Source organism: Lichenostomus cassidix, chromosome 4, assembly GCF_008360975.1.
Source record: "Lichenostomus cassidix isolate B80296 chromosome 4, HeHo_3.0, whole genome shotgun sequence".
In the NCBI taxonomy this organism is placed as follows: domain Eukaryota; kingdom Metazoa; phylum Chordata; class Aves; order Passeriformes; family Meliphagidae; genus Lichenostomus; species Lichenostomus cassidix.
Window position 1 is genome coordinate 10,948,855 of NC_139484.1, and position 17,889 is coordinate 10,966,743.

Here is a 17,889-nt window from a genome sequence, read left to right on the forward strand (position 1 = left end):
AATAAATTTTTCCCATAGGGATGCTGAAGGGGAATTCAGAGATATTCACCTGAAGATAGAATTTTTATCCCTGGAACAAGATCTCTGAAGTCACTGACTTCCAATATATTCCTTTAGATTGCTTTTCTACAGACTTCTGTCAAGTTAACCTTGATGGCTGGTTAAGCTAATTACAACTTTCCCTAGTGAACTCAGAAATTGCTCTTCTGCATTGTAATTATAAAAGCCTGCATCTTTCTTCTACAGGAATATTTGTTACCAGAAGCAGCACTATCATTTGAGTTATCATTATAACATGGCTAACATGATGATGTACCCACACAACAAGCACACAGAAAATCACAACTGGATTTATAAGTCCATGCTACATGCATGCATGCAAAAACTACATGCATTTTGGCATAATAAGGTTAAAGGATGTAGGCTTTAAGCTCAGCAAGTGTTAATCCATTTACTTTCACTCGGATACAGAACAGTGGTCTCTGATACTCAAATTGCAGTAAATGATAAATGGTGCTTCTGCAAACAGTGTGCTTCATTCTCACATGCTACTCAGAAAAACCTCTTACCAATTCCAGTGGAAATAGAACTAGGCTTAGGGAAAATAAGATCAAGCAATTCATTTTACTTTAATGAGCAGAAAATTCTTCAGACAAGTAAACCTCTCCTATTCTGCTCACTTTCCTGGTGTTCTTACTTCATTTTTCCCTCTGCATATTTATCATCTTTTAGCTTCATTCAGTGAGATCAAAAAACAAAACTAGCTGGAGAAAATAAGCATCGAATATGCAAAAAAAAAAAACCAAGATAGATTATTTTATTTGTATAAAGCTCTGGATGTGCCTATCTTACACTGTGCACATTTCTGCTGTTTGAACCAAAGCATCAACAGTACCAGGATTTCATACTGCAATGATCAGCGAAAGCATGGATTAAGGAGAGTTACAAGCAGACCTTAAATCGTCTCCTCTCACTCCACATTCCCAGTCATCTTCCCACCCTCAGTCAGCTCCAAGTCAATGTCCATCCAGGGTGGAGAGTAGCAAAGAGCCTACCCAGTACAATGTATATACAATAACTTTCTGGACTAAAACCTTTTAGAGATGCCATTTCCTGGTTCCTCCTGCAACTCCATCCTCTCCCCTCTTTATATTCCTCAGAGATTGTGATCCTCAACTTCTTCCAAGAGTCTCCTAAAATTTCCAAGAACTCTCCTACCTTTTTGACATTTCTCTATTCTTTTAGCCCTATTTTAACACACCATTTTTCATCTACATGAGGTTGTTCAATATTCCCTGATGATCTCCTTTTGAACTCAGCCAAACAGCACCATTAGCACAGACGTGTGCAGCAGAGAGGAGATCTTACTTGCAAGACCACTCAGTTATTTAGGTGGGAGATTCCTGACCTCTGCTGTGCAGCTATGTGTTTGCCTTGAAATGAAGTTATTTGAGGTATAAATCTCATCAAATAAAGTGTGGTTCCTAAAAACTTACACTTTAAAGTTGAATAAATCAAACAGGAAAAAAAAGTTAGTTGTTCTGAGGATTTGACTATACCTTCTATCAACATATAGCTCAGTTTTTCCAGTTTTTCTGCCAACATGCTGACTATTCATATTTTAAGTCCATCCCACAGAACTGCACTAAAATATTTCTTTATTTATCAAGATTTTTATATTCAAGAAAATCCTCTTCATAAACTGACCCCATAACAAGCTTTAAGTCACCCAGCTATTCTTTATCTGGCATTCCTTCCTTTCATCATCCAAGTATCTGAACATCTTCCAACAGTTCTCTACACAACATGGCAGGCACCTGCTATGTTAAATTCCCTCTCTTTGATCAAAACAATTCTTTTTTGTTCCTAACACATTGCCTTGTTTGTCTTAGGGCAAGGGCCCAGTTCAAGAGATAGATCAGCTGGAGAACTTCACAGGTCTTGGTCCTGCCCCTGGGAAATAGTTCTCCTTTTCTCATGCCAAAAGCATCTGCCCTTGTACAGTACAAATCCATTAAACTATAGATGTGGAGGTGAGAGTCAGTTGTCAGCACAACAAGGCTCAGATTTTGAAATTAAGGGCAGGACTTCCTCTTGCCTTACCCTCTTCCCAAGACCATCCCACCAATCTGCTACAGTGGTACACGAAACAGAAAACACTTGTGTTATTGGTCATCATTAATTAACTCTGGATTGAATCACAGACTATCTCTAGCACCATAACAACCATCACCCTACATACCAAAAAAATATTACAAAATTCCATACCAGTCGCTGACCATAACTGTTAATAATGAATTACTCTTAGACTGTAGTTTTATGCTCATTAAATGTGAACAATACGCTGAGATGAAAACAAGTTAGGATTTCATTTTCAAAGAGATGGGTGGAAGACTGGGACATAAATCTATAGCATTTGTCCCTGAAATTTCATGACAGATTTTAAGATATACACCCTCTAGATAAGTGATAAAAATGAAATAGTTTAAAGTTGTTTCAGAAGTTCGGAAAGTTCAAACCAAACCCGATTTTGCTCAGCTCCTACAAAACTTCTTTGTCAAAGTAGGTTTCAGAGACCACACTTCGGAAGGAAGGGAATTCATCCACAACAGAGACATCAAAGATGAAAGGACACAGCACTGGAAGCAACACTGCTCCCTGGGAGGTACTGCTGGATCACAGGTAGTCCCCAGACTTGACACTCAACAGTTTGGGCTTCCCAAACCAAAAGGGAGGCTTGGGCAAGGATTTGGCTCCTAACAGCCTAGTACGGAAGAGTACTACCCCAGAAAACCTGGGGCTCTTGAATGACTGCTTGCTGAAAACATAAATAAATAAATTTAAAAAAAAAAAATAAATAAACCACCCACCACACAACACTATCCCACATTTTATTTTATGAAGAAGATTTACCAAAATCTAGCCTGGCACCATTTTACATCCCTCCTTGAAACACTAGCCTGAAATAACAGCAAAGCATCTTCCCACATGCTTCCCTTTTAAGGCAAGGGCTGTTGGAGCACAGCTGGTCACTCCACATGACAGATTAACCAAACTAGATTTTTGTAGTGGGGCTTTGAGTATAATAATTGTTACACGATGCACTGTGCATTGCCAATGTCAAGCTGGCTTCAGTGCATATCTTTCTTTTCCACTAAAGGAAAGCAGCATCTCAGTTTACACAGTTCTTAATTTACCAATCTTGTTAGTGGTATGTGTGTCTAATGGGGACTTTGACAGTAAAAGAGTCTTGTTATAGCTCATGATTTATTCCATTATTCACCATTTCCTTAAAGCTTTTTTATTTCAGAAAAAAAAAATGGGTATTTTAGAGTCAAGTTGTATTTTCCTAGGCTCTCCACCAACATTACTAGACTATACCTAGCCATCTTCAGTGACAATTGTAAATGATATAAGCAGTGGAAAAATCCGATGAGCCACACATAAACCAAAATAACATTTGAGTGATGTAAAATAGACAAAATCTAAAAAAATAGCAAGAACAAAATAGACAAGAAAAATCTAAATTTCCCAGTGAGGATGAAAGCATTTATACAGGATGATTCTTAGGACAGTCAGTTCCACTTCCAGCATCCCAATTCCACACCCCATGCCATATATTAAGAGTGTTTCTATGCAGTTAGGATCTCAATTTTGTTACTTGCACCAGAGAAGCTTATGAACCTTTCATGGTTTTTTGGTTTGGCTTGTTTTTCCTTTCTTTGCAATCCATTTTTCCTTTCCTTCCATCCTCTTCATCTCCAAGTTCTGTTTCTTCCATTGCTCCCAAAAATATCTGCCAAATCTCACCTTTCATTTCCTTTTTGTATTTTCCTTCTTTACTCCTTTCTGATTCTTTATGACTTACCCTACTCACACACACCTTGAATCATCAATCAAAATCTTTCCACCTAAAGTCTTCTCATCATCTTAAATTTAAAGCAATAAGGTCATTGGATCATCTTTAAAGGCACACTTTTTTACTGTAGCTCAGCTTAAATTTTATTTACAATTTTTTTTCTGCATAAAGAAAAATATTTTTAGCCGAAGAGAACTGCAGAAGTTCTTATAGCAAAAACACTATTCTGGGCCCAATCCTTCCTAGCCTCAAGTGTGGGCAGACTGCCTGCCTTGTGGAGAGCACATTCCAGCTCCCTGCCACTGCTGGGAATTTATAATAGCAAAAGCAGGGCTGGTCTCGTATATCACTGTGTCATCTATCCACAAGATACAATGGAGCACTAAGATTCTTCCTCCTCCTTTTTCTTTTTTCTGTTCCAAAGGAAGTAACTGATTTCTAGAAAATACTTTGGAGCTTTTAATTCCCTAAGACTTCACATGGGTGAGGCACACTGCTTGCTCAGCTACATGTTCCACAATTAGGATCTATGACTTCCAGCTACTACATTTCAATTTTGAGCTGACATTTTCCTATGCAATGCTGGTAACAGACCTAGAAATTAAAAGCTCAGAGACTCCCATCTTCCTTTTACCCCCACACAGCAAATAACTGTTTCAGCTCCCTACCAGTGCAGCATTTTTGAGCATTTTTCTTCCTTCAGAAGGGAGGGGATAGACCAGTGCTACTGGAGTTAATTGACAACAGTGGTAATAATTTAACAATATTTAAATAACTCTTTACAAATTAGTAGAAACTGGGAACAACTCTATAATTGTTTTTATAGTTATCTAGAAAAATATTCTTATATAAGCCTATCACATATTTCATTATCTCTGGTTTTAAAACATGGTAATTTAAACCTGCAAATCTCCCAGTGTACTTTCTCAATCATCCTCATATTTTACAACCAGATGATTCAGACTGAATTCCCAAAAACACATGCAAGAATCACCCTTCCACATATATAAATAGAAAAATGGACTACTCCAAGACTTACCTTCTTATGCAAGTGTCAACTTTGAACAACAATTTTTCTTGTAAACATTTGATTCATGCACAGCAGAAAACTGCCAAAGCAATGGATAAATTGAAGAAAAACACTGCAAGCAAGTAGGCAGGCAGTTTCTGTCACTCTTAATCCATTTTAGAAACACAAAATAACCCTCAGGAGTAAAACTTACCCTTCCTCCCAAAACCCCTGCCCTGTTCCCTTTTATCACCAGCTGATTGGTCCTTCTGCTCCACCAGAGTGGATTAAGGGATCTCACCTGTGCTGTCATCTCCCAGGTAACCCCAGCTGAGTCCTGCCTCCGTCTCATCACTCAAACTTTCCTGCTCAATGTGACCTGCTGGTTCCACAGAACAACCTAATCACTAAAGCTTGAAATTAGAGGGACTGAAAGTTTGAGTACCCAAATCATATCACATTTCACTTGACCTTTTCCTTGACCATCCCCCCCTCGCCCCCAAATTTTGGTATTTTGCCCAGCACCAGCACAGTGATGGCAACAGTACAATAGCAAATGATGACAAACACATCAACTGGCTTTGAAACAGTTAACAGAGAACTTGAGAAGCTCTAGAAGGGTCTGATCTGAATTGCATTTTCCTGGATATAATTGTTTCTAAACAGAGGTAATATTAAACAACTGCTCTTCTGCTTGGCAAGCTCTCAGGATGCTTCCCAGGGCTGTAATACTATAATCTCCTCCCATCCTTGTTGCACACAAAGTTATATAGGAACATCATGAACAAGGCAGGCAAAGCTGCTCTACTAATATGAAGAAGACATTTAACTCAGTATTTGTATTCAAATCTACATAAACACACACATACATGTATATACACACACATATTCATTTCCTTAGTCCCAGAAAAACACTCGAGAACTCTGGCCTCATTTACATGCTGTGTGGGAGCACAGCCCAGAAAGCAGACTATGGCATGAGATGCCCTCTAAGCCTCTCCCTGCATTCACAGTGTCAAGAAAGGACACTTTCCACTTGCCCTCTACTCCTTCATTGCTTGTGGGCACTCCAGATGTGACTGCTCCATGTGAACTCTGTGCTGCAGTGTAATACCCTGGGTTAGGCTGAAGCAAGCACAGCCTGTTGCTGTTTCCCCACACCACATCACATGGTGCTTTACCAGGTCTATCCAAGGCTCTCAGGTATTCTTTTCCCTCCTGCCTCAGAGTTTATCTAAAACCTGCATCTGAGGAAGGCTTGAATGTTTGGATGCTAGAGAAGCTGGAGCACAAGCATGATGCTATTCCTAGGTCAAAGTGTAAACATAACCAGGTCTCCGTTGTGACTGACTTGTCCTGGTGGATTTTTTTTCTGTTCAAGGGCTGAATAAGAGGAGTAGGAATGGAGTAAGAACATTCTTGCCCTACTCAAAATCAAAACTGCATCAGCAATCATGACCTGTTGTAAATGGCATTTGTGCACTTAAACAAAATGAAGCAGAGTACAGAAAGTTGTGGAAAACAATAGAGCACTGGAAGTCATGACATGAAGCTTACTCTTTTAAGAGGAACTGCCCAAACAGCAAATATTTACATGGTGAGGCCATAGCTACTTCTTTTGAAGTCAGCTTCATTAAGTATACTAGGACATTTTTCCACATAAGGAAAAACCACTATGGAGATTTATTTCAGCCTTGCCATCAAGGAAGCTAAATACTTGTGAGTGATACTGGTGGTTTGTCTCAATGGAAGTCATAACTCCTGTTCTGCATTTCCCCTCTGACTGGATCTTTTTTGTGCACCAAAATCTTTCTCTGAATCATGAAAACCTGCATTTATATAATTCCATAAATGTCTGAAAATCATAGAGACCCAGTAAAAGATTTTCCTCTAATTTTTTTCAGGTTTTTGTTTTGGTTTGGTTTTTTTACTACTCATTTTTCTTAAATCCTTTCTTCCTTAGTTTAACTTGCAAACATAATTCATACACTTCTTTTCTATTTTCCTACAGGCAGAGAAGTACCAACGCTTATGGTTCTGGTACACGTGCTTGGAAAATCACCTTACAGACTTTTCTAAGTAGTCTTTTATTTTAGGAGTCCAAAAGCATTCAGAGAATGGTTTTGTTCAAATGTTAAGACAGAGGAGTTAAAGGAAGAGTGGTCTGAGTAAAGAAATTAGGTTGAGAGCAACCTGTCCTTTGAGATAACATTTTCATCACAATTATGTTGTACCAGCTCAGATCCTCTCCCATGAACTAAAAGAGTTAACAAAGCTACAGGCTTTCCCTGAACTCTCTGTAGACACTCTCATACAGTTCCCAAATGTGAGGGAGATAAATTTTCTTTTCTTTATTTCTTGTTGTAGTCAAAACACTCAACACACAGCAAGAGGCCCTGGAAGCATGGATAACATGCAAAATTCTTTGTTGTGGGAAACAGTTCCTGATAAGCTTTACATGGTACCAAGTTCTTTAGAATTACTTATTCCAAGATACAACTTGGTGGTTTTCAGATCCTTTTAATAAACTTCAAAAGTCCAAATTAGTTGGTGTTAGCATAAAATCACAGGATAAAAGGTAACCGCAGCACAGATGGGCTTTAATACTTGGATGCCCCAACCAAAAATTTGACAAGTAGGTTATTTGACTATAACATGTAAGCAAGCAAAATTAATTGTTTCAAACTTGATATGTGATTTGAAAAACTGAAATAAAATTCAAAAACTCAAAAGTTTCTAAAAGAGCTAAAAAAGAAGATGTGAAAAACATCATCATTCATTCTAGAGAGACAAGTGAATATATATGTTGAAATGAATGAAACTAAATGAGGATGCACAGGACTGTGCATCAAAGGGTTTAGACATTGCTGAATTCTTCAATGAAAATATGCTCAACAGCAAAGTAGCTGTCAGAAAAATTAAAACTGACAATTAATACATAAGTTAACATGAGGCCATGCATGTATTGCTGACTTTAGCTTTGATCTAATTAAAACTTATAAGTTGAGAGGGTGACTGAGGGAGGTGCACATAAATAAATTTGGGAAGATGTAAAAACAGTCTGGAGAAAGATTACTGAATTTACAGAAAGGACACCACACAAAGAGCACTTTATAAGTGAATTAACTGAAGAAGCAGTTGATAATAAAAATAATATGCTACCATATAATTGAAAATGGTATTATAACACAGAAAAGGGCCAGGTTCTCAATTCCAAGTTCTCCATTAACTTCATGTTGCAATCAAGCCTTAGAGCTGTTTCAGTGAGTTTTGGGGAATATATTTATGAAAAATATTAATAATTCATCCCTATTTGCAAGAAATGGTACAGATTAAGAACCATAAAGAAGCATCTACAGCAAAAATGATGTTATTGCTCATTATCCCCAAAACCATTTGTGTTTCAAAAATGTTTTGCTCTCTGCCTGCATATGTGGCTTGTGCTGGAACTTCAATTTTATCTCTTAAATTATACTACATCATGTCACCAAACCTGGGAACTCCTAACTCTTCTGCATTGGACATGAACTCTACCATGAAATGGCATTAAAGGGCCCCTATGGCTTATGGGGACTGCCATCCCTAAGACAGACAAACTTAGGAAATGTTGCTTGCAAGGAACATTCCAAGATCACTTCCTATCTATCAAATTTACTCTGCCCCACCCACACACTGAGGATTGTGCTTTCCAAGTACTTTTTTCCCTAATAAAACCACTGTTCTTTTCCTTCATAAAACCACTGTGCCATCTGAAAATTTTGGTTTATGTTTGGAATTAGGAGTGCACAACATCTTTTTTCCAGATATGCATTAAAAAAAAATGTTCCTAGGCAGCAACTGTGTACATAGAGTATCAGTGTGGAACATAGTTAGAAGTTACCCAAAAAAGTCCTAATAGTGGAAAAGATGAAAAATCAAGTTTAGTTTGAATTTGTTACACTCCCTTGAGAAAGTAGGCTGATCTTCATTAACAGGGAAGCGGTTTATGTGCATCTACTTTCCCAGATCAAGTACTTGAGAAGGGGAAAAAAAGGGAAAAATATTGGGAAATTACATAAGGACCTGCCCATCTTAGGTCACAATGATCAATGAAATGGAAATGTTAATGTAGCTCAGAAGGCTCCATATCACATGGAAGTTCAGAAAATAAATATCAAGTTGTTTCCAAAAAAACGTACCCTTTAATAATCTCAAACCTCAGTTGGATCACAGGAGGCATAAGGAAAGTATGTTGACCCTGATGGTATTGATTAGACTGTGCTATTGAAAGTTTTACACAGCAACCACAATCCATCTAGGAAAACCACCAAGAACTGGATTCCAGTAAGGACAAAATAATTTTTAAATGGACATGTAATTTTTGCAAGAGCTCTTGCCAACACCAGTGTAGATCAAATGAAATCACAAGTTTCTCAGCCCCTCATGCCATATAAGATTTCTTCAACCTATGTACAAGTCTTTTGCTTGACATTCTTTGTATGTCAAGATTCCTCAAGTCTTACTTCCTCAAGTACTAATTCTTATTTTTTGTAATACTTTGGTTTCTGTTGTACAATATACTTCCCTTTATTATAGAATGCTGCATCAAAAGTAGATAAAAATACATTGATAAAATATTTAATTACCCAAACATATTCAATATATTTTCTGAGGGGATAGAAGGGTAAATTGAGATTTCAACAGTAATTATTTAAATGTATTTGACTGGAATATAGTACAAAATCTGCACGAAAATGTTGTCTCACAAAGAGAAATAATATGGAATATGATAATCAGAGCTCATTGTCCCACTGACCTGTACTGGAGATAAAATAGTATTATTAGCATTTGGTGTACCTTAGCAGAAACAAAGGTAAATGGCAATATGAAAGTCAGGAGAAAAATGAAACGGGGATGAAGAAAAAGAGCAAGAGCAACCGCTGAATGTTAGAGGAACTGAACAGGAGTCGGGCTGGGAAAGAAGCAGCAGTGTGTACTGCTGTAAGCCTCACAGTAAAACACTTCCAAAGCTTCAGGGAAAAGGAAAACATGAGGATATGAGTCTTGAGGCTGTGCGTAGGAGTTTCTCTGTTCTCCCCTGCCTGGAGGTCAGTCTTCTAATCCAGTGACTTTAACCTATGATTAAAAAGAAGACACAGAAAAGTTATGACCCACCATCTTTTTTCCCCTGTCCCTTTAGTCTCAGCTCCTTAGTTACAAGCATGAACAGACTAAAACACAGATTTGATGGATTACCTCTCCAAGCTTTCCCATGCAGCCATCTCATTATTGTGCCTTAACCTTTTCAAGGGAAAGCCTAATGCATCACAACTGCCACATTCTTTGGTGTCAGCGAGGAAAGGTTTAGGCACACAGGTGTTGCACTTTGTGATTGTGGTATTGTTGTTGTCAGACACAGGTACAAGGGACAGCTAAAACACCACCAGCAGAAAGCCTGGCATAGCCATAGTGGTTTTTAGGCCTCATGGGGTAAGACACACAGTTCCTGGTCTTAAACAAAATGCTACACGGTAATTTTCATTGTTAATTGTCGTATTTTATTTTTCAAAGTTATTTGCAAAGCAGTGAGCAGCTCTTTGGGTATGTGTGCCAGGGATGGAGGGAGAGTAGGGGAAGGCTATGAGATAGGCAAACTCTGATCCAGATCCAGGAGGCTCACATTCCATGTGTGCTTCACCAAGTGTAATTGCTTTATTCTGAAGTAACTTTAGTAAATTTGGGTAAGATTGCCTGCAAGACAGTAGGTCAGAGAAATGATGTTTACAGTTCTTGTTTTCATTGGCAGTTGTAGAAAGTTAAAGTATTTTATGACTTCATTCTGAATTTGCTATCCTAAGTTATTTTTGTATGGCTACCTTGGAAGCAAAACTTAGGAGAAATCACTTTCCTCATGGAGATTTCATAAAACCACAAAACTTGCTACCTACCTAAAGAATAGCATGTAATAACTAAATTAAGCAGTCTTCATGTGCTTAATGTGGGTTGCTTTCTTAATTCAACAGACATCGTACAAGCTGTCCAGCTACAGGTCAATGCAAGGAAATCAAATGGAACAGAAAGGGTATCTGGGAAGGATACTTATCCCTGTTTGCTCCTGGGCAACACAGAAGGATGTTCCACAGAAAAATGTATTCAGACCATGTCATTAGTAAGTAACAGAGCACACAGAGATAAATATTAGGAAGTGGTAGGAGACACAGCATAGGATGACGGAATCCTTTTGCTTGGGGTTGTCATCTCCATGTTTCTTGGATGCTTCTACATCTGCCATAATTGTAAATGAGAATCAGAGCTTTTACATTCAAAATGCAAACTCAGCAGTCAGACACTACCACTGTTGTGTACTTGAATAAAATGTGTGCTTTGAATATCAGGAAGAATTTTTTATAATTGAAAATTTATCTTAAGAGGGATATTTCTAGTTTGAAATCTATATTTCTCCTCTTTCTGGCGGGTCTGAGATGCACTAGATTAATTTAAATCACAATTCTAGCTATGTACAGTTCAATCCAGAGAAATGAAAACAAAACCTTACACTTGCATAAAGCTGCCTTTTTTAATACTTCTTCAACAGCAAGTTCAAATTAAGGGAAGATGTTCTGTACTGAGATTTTTAAAACTATCTACAAGGTGTGGGGGCTGATAAGAACTTCAGAGCCTCAGAGTCAAAACTTGGGGTGCAAAAGCAGCAGCTCTGTCAAATGGCTACAAGGTTGTATGCGACAAGTACAGGTTGCTTTTATTTAGGGAAAAAAAAGAGCAGTACATTCGTCTTTTCCTTGTACAAGACAAGTATATTTATATGCCTCTTTCATGTTCTGATCTCAGCTGAGTTCCTGCTTAACTGATTTTTGCTATCAGATTTCAACAAGCACAGGGGTGCTTGTGTAAGAAATAAGAAATGCATGAGGACACTAGAAGTGACTTTGCAAGTAATGAATCAAACTAAGTTTATGCATTTGTCATTGCACTGTGTAGCCACAGTGGTGGCATTGCCACAAGTCAGAGAGAAAACAGAAAGCAACATTTGTGTGAAGAGATAATGTCTTTGATTAGACCAAACTACAAGTAATAAGGAAGGCTGACGAGCTTTCTTCTTCTGACATTTTCTGCAATTATATCAGTTGATTTAACATGAGATACTACCTTTCCCTTCACACCTTCACATACATGTGGCACTTCATACCCTACATTATTAGCTCCTCCCTATTCCCATCAGAATCTCTGGGAACAGATAATATTACCACTTTACCCAAGGAAAGAAACAGTAAGAATATGTGAAGTTTTGTTGCCTCGGTTTCTGGATGGGTATGTTCATAAAAACTTCATTTTTCTTTATCTTTTAAAGCATCTTCAAGAGAGTGACAAGTTGAAAGAGCTGGCATCAGTTGAATGAATCCCATATGAAGTACAGCAGATGTTAAATAAAGCAAGCACGTTACTGCTTTAGCTGTACAATAGTCTTTTGCATTACTGCAGCATTATATGAACAAGCCAGGTCCCTTTGGAGTTGTTCTCTTATAATGCAACACATCAAAAGACACAACATCAGTGTAATTATTCTTGTAATTAAAATTCATGGAAAACACAGCCTGTTACTGATTGATTTGAGACGCAGCAGACTCCAGATGCACACAAAATCCTTCATTAGGAAGGACATATATTTAGTCTATAACAATGTGGTTGAGGCCACACCTCAAGTGCTGTGTCCAGTCCTGGGCCCCTCAATCCAGGAAGGACATTGAGGTGCTGGAGCATGTCCAGAGAAGGGCAACAAGGCTGGGGAAGTGTGTGGAGCACAAGTCCTGTGAGGAGCAGCTGAGGGAGCTGGGGAGCTCAGCCTGGAGAAAAGGAGGCTCAGGGGAGAGCTCATCATTCTCTACAACTCCCTGAAAGGAGGGTGTAGCCAGGTGGGGGTTGGTCTCTTCTCCAAAGTAACAAGTGACAAGAGGAAATGGTCTCAAGTTACACTAGGAGAGGTTTAAATTGGATATTGGTAAAAACTTCTTCACTGAAAGGGTTATCAAACATTGGAATTACTGCCCAGGGAGGTGGTGGAACCCTAAAGGTGTTTAAAAGACATGTAGATATGGCACTTAGGGGCATGGTTTAATGACAGACTTGTGCTGGGTTAACTGCTGGACTCAGCAATCTTAACGGTCTTTTCCAACATAAAAACTCTGTGAGTTCAGAGAGGATACCAGACAGAAAGATAATTCTGACCTATCTGGTAATAAGAACTCATACTTTCTTCCACTCTACACACTGAACAGGAAGTGAATTAACTATACAGAATTAGATCAAGTTACTCTAAACTAAAAAATCATTTCCGTAAGACAGTAAGCTTTTTTCCCAAGGCCTCATCTTCAGGGATACTAAAGTTATCATTCTAATTCAAACTTGTAGATATAAATCAAAGCAAATACTTCCATGTTTTCTTCTCCTAGTCAGCAAATATCCCTTCTCTTCACTACGATTTTACTCGATGGTAGTAAAACCACAAGTAAACTTATGCTAGCACCCACAGGTTAAGAACAGCCTTTTCTGCTAGGTCTGGAGAATGGAATAGACAAATACTGGCATTTAGCAGTAGAATTGTTTTGCACCATGTATAAATACTTGAGGAGGCTTTTCTTTGGTAGGGTACTATAATGTCCTTGGTAGGTCAAACTCCCCAAGATTCAAAATGTACCAAACAGTTGCTAAGGAAATACTTAATGAGTGCAAAGGTCACTAATCTAAGAAGTTTTTTTTAATTTCAGAACACAAATCGGTCATTTCATGTTCTTTCAGAAGAATAATGAGGCATCAAAAAAATCTCTAAAGGAAGTTAGAAAAATTACTGAACCCTTTAAGCCTTTGTATTATATACTTGGTTTCATATACTGAAATTATGTTGCATATTATTTGGCTACTCTCTTTTCATTTGTCAAATTACAATGTGTTTTTCTGTTACAGGATCTGCCCTGGATATATGACAGCACACTGCTGTAAGTTTTACACAGATCTTGCCATTTATCCAGACCTGCTGAAAGTGAGCAATACATCAAATGACAGGTTACACTGTATGATACTGGTACCGTAGGATTCAGGAACTCTGCTATTTTATTTCCTTCCTCCACACAGAAACTGTAATATGTCACCAACAAAGGATATGTTGCCCAAAAATAAACAGAAATATACACTTAGGCTAGTCAGTAAAACAGAATATTCTAGGCAGTAGTACCACACAGCCCTGCAGATCCAACACGGAGACTCCTTAACATTTCTCTTGGGGGAATTTTAAAAAAAATTCTCATTCTTCAACTGACAGGTTTCATGGGAACGCTGACTGTCAATTGAGAATTAAAACTTATTTTCCTAAATAGAAGTATTGGGAGACAGCATTCTCATGTCACACTGCATTGGTCAATCTGTCAGGGTAGCTGGTTTCATGAAAATCAGCTCACATATTTCTTTTCTTAAATACTGTGGCTCTCAAATCACTAACAGACAACTAATTTGAGTCTTGGCTTTCTTTTCCTACTTTGCTTTTTAAGCCTGTACACGCACATGATGGATTCACACTATTTCCCAGCTAAGGCAGACCCTTGTCTTTGACAGATCTCCAGGCACACTGTGTCTTGTGTTAACGAGGAGCAGGAGTTTCAGAACAAGCCATCAAAAGGACAAATATCTTAGAATATTATCTTCTAAGGTGTCTGTAAAACAGCTTTTCCTCTAGGTTTCAATAACATCAACTAAGCAACATTTCTACAGTTCAGCTTGGGACTGGAAAAACATCAGTATTTTAGACAAGCCTTTCAGATAAAACGTCACATGACTCTAGACAAGGGCTTTCCACTGACCAAGAGCTCTGTTCTATCACATCCAATTTCCAGAAAGATTTAGAGGGTATCCATGGCTTGTCTATGACTTAAACCTCGAGTCTCACTCAGAAGCCAAGAGTTTCTCTTCTCTGTTTCCATTTCCTGCCTAATTTTGGCAGGCTGGTGTGGAGTCCCTATAGAACAAGGCCCACATATATCATGTGCTTCCATCCTGACCACTTAAAACTTCCCTTTTCCTTCAGGGGTTCTACTGCTCTCCCTTCAGAGTAAATTCTGTTGAATAACTGTATGGTTCACATAGGGAGGGTTGTCTGCTCTTTGAAAAATAAACAGCAGCTCTAGGCAAAAAGTAATTTCATGTAGTTATGATCAGAGTCAGCTAGGAAGGGTTACAGAAAATTCAGGTGCTCACAAAGCTGCAAGGGCTGGTTCTTAGTGGCATAACCATTCAACATCTCACTGGTCATAGAAAAAAAATTGTCTTTACTGAATCATCTCAGAACAAAGATAAAACTTCCTTAACTTTATGCCTTTGCTGTTATTTTAGCAATGATACACAACTGCCATACTTCTATCCCCATTTATGCCCAGAAAACAGGAGTAAGAGCCTGGGATACTCCTTCTCCTTTATCCCATTTTTTTGTATAAACACACAGGCATGTTCTTAGCTACTGTAAAATTGTGGTATATCAAATGTTTGGGATTTTTTCATGTTGGCCAGTTCCTAGCCCTATGTACATTCCACCAAGACTGTCAGTTTAAGGCCAGAATTACAAGAAGCTCTGTTTCTAATAAAATTTATTTTGCTGGGAGTGTTTTAATTCTGGGAACTCAATGGGCTTTAATAACTGTTAAATACTGGGAGTTTTCTAAGTGTATAGGGAGTTTCCTAAAGTTTTTGATCCTGGTTCCTGCAGGATTTACTGAGACCAAACATATGAGGAGTCTGAGGAGTCTTCAAACCACAGTACAAGCATCTCCCAGTTCAAGAAAATACTGTAAACAGCAAAAAATTACTTTATAGTTTTGTCACTGCTTCATTTGACTTTTCCATTCTTACAGCGAAGCCTACTGATGTACTCTTGTTTCAAATAGCAATGGATGAGGCCATGAGAATGACAAACATGGCTCAAATCCCTGAATATCACGTCAAGTTTCTTGACGTTGTCAGTGAAAAGGGCATAGTTAGACATATAGAGTTACAAATACTACCATAAAATCATCAGCAAACTGTAATGAACATTTGTTCCATCACTCACTCATCTCAGGAGACAAAGTCTCTATGAACTCATTCTTCCCCAACACTTCCCCATTTTAAACATCCTTATAAATAACATTTTAAGCATCAATGCAAGACACAATGCATTCACCTAACTACCTTACACAGAACTGAGCAGAAAACACCAAAGTTCTCATAGAACACCTTGCTCTGGTTGTATCAAAGGATTCCAGGCAAAGGACAAAAAAATTCTGTCCATTTAACCTTGGAACAAATTCAGAGAGAGGTTTGCAACCTCATTTCATAAATTGCTGTAAACTAAATGGGTGCACCATGTTTTATTGAATAACTCATAGTGTCCCTATGAGAGAGTCATTGCTGAAATCCCAGATATTTTATCAGACTGGTCATATTAACAGTTTTCCACACCACCTAAGGAGCACATTTTCACACTAGCAAAGGTCAAACATACTTCAAATATCTATGTCTGTATCTTCCTTATTTTTCTGCCCTTCCAATGATTAAATATGCCTAGGCCACAACATAACCCTTCAAAACTAGGCATTCCCATTCCATCTTGCAACATTCCCAAACACCCATGTCTTCTGCAAGCTCTTTTTCTGAGTATGAGGATCAGATGAAATTATTTTCTCTGTTTTATGGGGGTAAATGTGATCACAGAGTAGTCACTCGAGTTTTTTGCTGCAGGTCCTCAGCTATGTTTGGGAATAAAACATCTGGTCTGCCAGTCGCCTACCCACTGAATGACAAGAAAAATAATCATGAATTAATAGCACGCTGAAGACTTAAGCATTATTTATTTCATCTGCTGACTTAAGGCATGATTGTTCTCCAACAGAAATTAATGGTAAACTCCCTTTGAGTTGAGCAAGAGCAAGATTAAATCCCTGGTTTCTTGCCTCCCACCAGCTTCCCTATAGAAGCTGACAAATCACAAAAGTTAAATGACTATTTCACTTAGGAATAACACTGGAAAAAAAATGCACACAACAGTCACTGCTCCCATTCTTAGACCAGGCTTCTGATTTTTATTTTGAAAACTTAACAGAATAAACACATACAAAAAAACCCCCAAGATATCGAAAAATCCTGACCAACACATAAAGTTTGTCTTAATAAAGCACACACATTTGCATTTAGGATACTTTTTAAATCACATTAACTGAACTGAGATCTGTTCACCCCCTCCACCATCACTCCCCTCACCCCCACCTTTTCACATGCACATTCTATGGGGACTGCCAAGACAGAACATCCCACCGACCTTGGCGATTGGCAGCTGTGATCAATCACTTCATAAAATCCTATGTGTGAGCTAGAAACCAGTCGTATTTCTTAAGCAAGTCAATCTGCTAAACAGTTTAAATCATGAATCCATTCAAAAGACTAGGAAAACAAACTCATTTGGATGAAATGTTCCTTTATGCCTGATTTTCTTTTTTTTTTTCTTTGATGGTTAATATTAGAGTAGAAATCCCTAAGGGTCACTATGAGAAGCTGCTTGCAGACTCCAGTGTAGATGTACTGGTTAATAGAGGGGATCCCGTCACTTACTGGTGAAGCTCACCACAGATATCCCTGGGCAGGACAAAAGTTCCCAACTTTTTTCAGACAATCTGACTTAAACACAAAGTGAGTTATCAAACGAAAGCAAACATCTCTCCATAGAAACTGAGTATCAGACAGAACTGTTATTACCAAACACACCACTAACCAAATGAGACAGTTTTTAACCCTAGGCTGAACTTTGGCAGAATGAGATCAGCAAGGAAAGTCATTCTTTCCATAATTATTTTCTCTTTAAAAACAACATGTCAATGGATTTTTTTGGACAATTTGCTCATTATTGAGACTGTATGCTCTGCTCTCTGCCCCTAGATAGTCCTATGAGCATAAATTAAGTGATTTGTTAACCATTTGCATACTTAATCTATCCCACAAAAATAAGAGT

The 17,889-nt window shown here is 38.1% G+C and overlaps 1 long non-coding RNA gene across 1 annotated transcript in view; it reads right to left on the reverse strand.

Annotated features, from left to right (window-relative positions):
• LOC146437844 (uncharacterized) overlaps positions 1–5,263 on the reverse strand; it is a 57,893-nt gene extending 52,630 nt beyond the window's left edge. The window contains exon 1 of the long non-coding RNA XR_014851561.1: positions 4,899–5,263. This is a non-coding gene — a long non-coding RNA (uncharacterized LOC146437844). The remainder of the gene's footprint in view (positions 1–4,898) is intronic.
• Between the last annotated feature and the right edge of the window lie 12,626 nt (positions 5,264–17,889).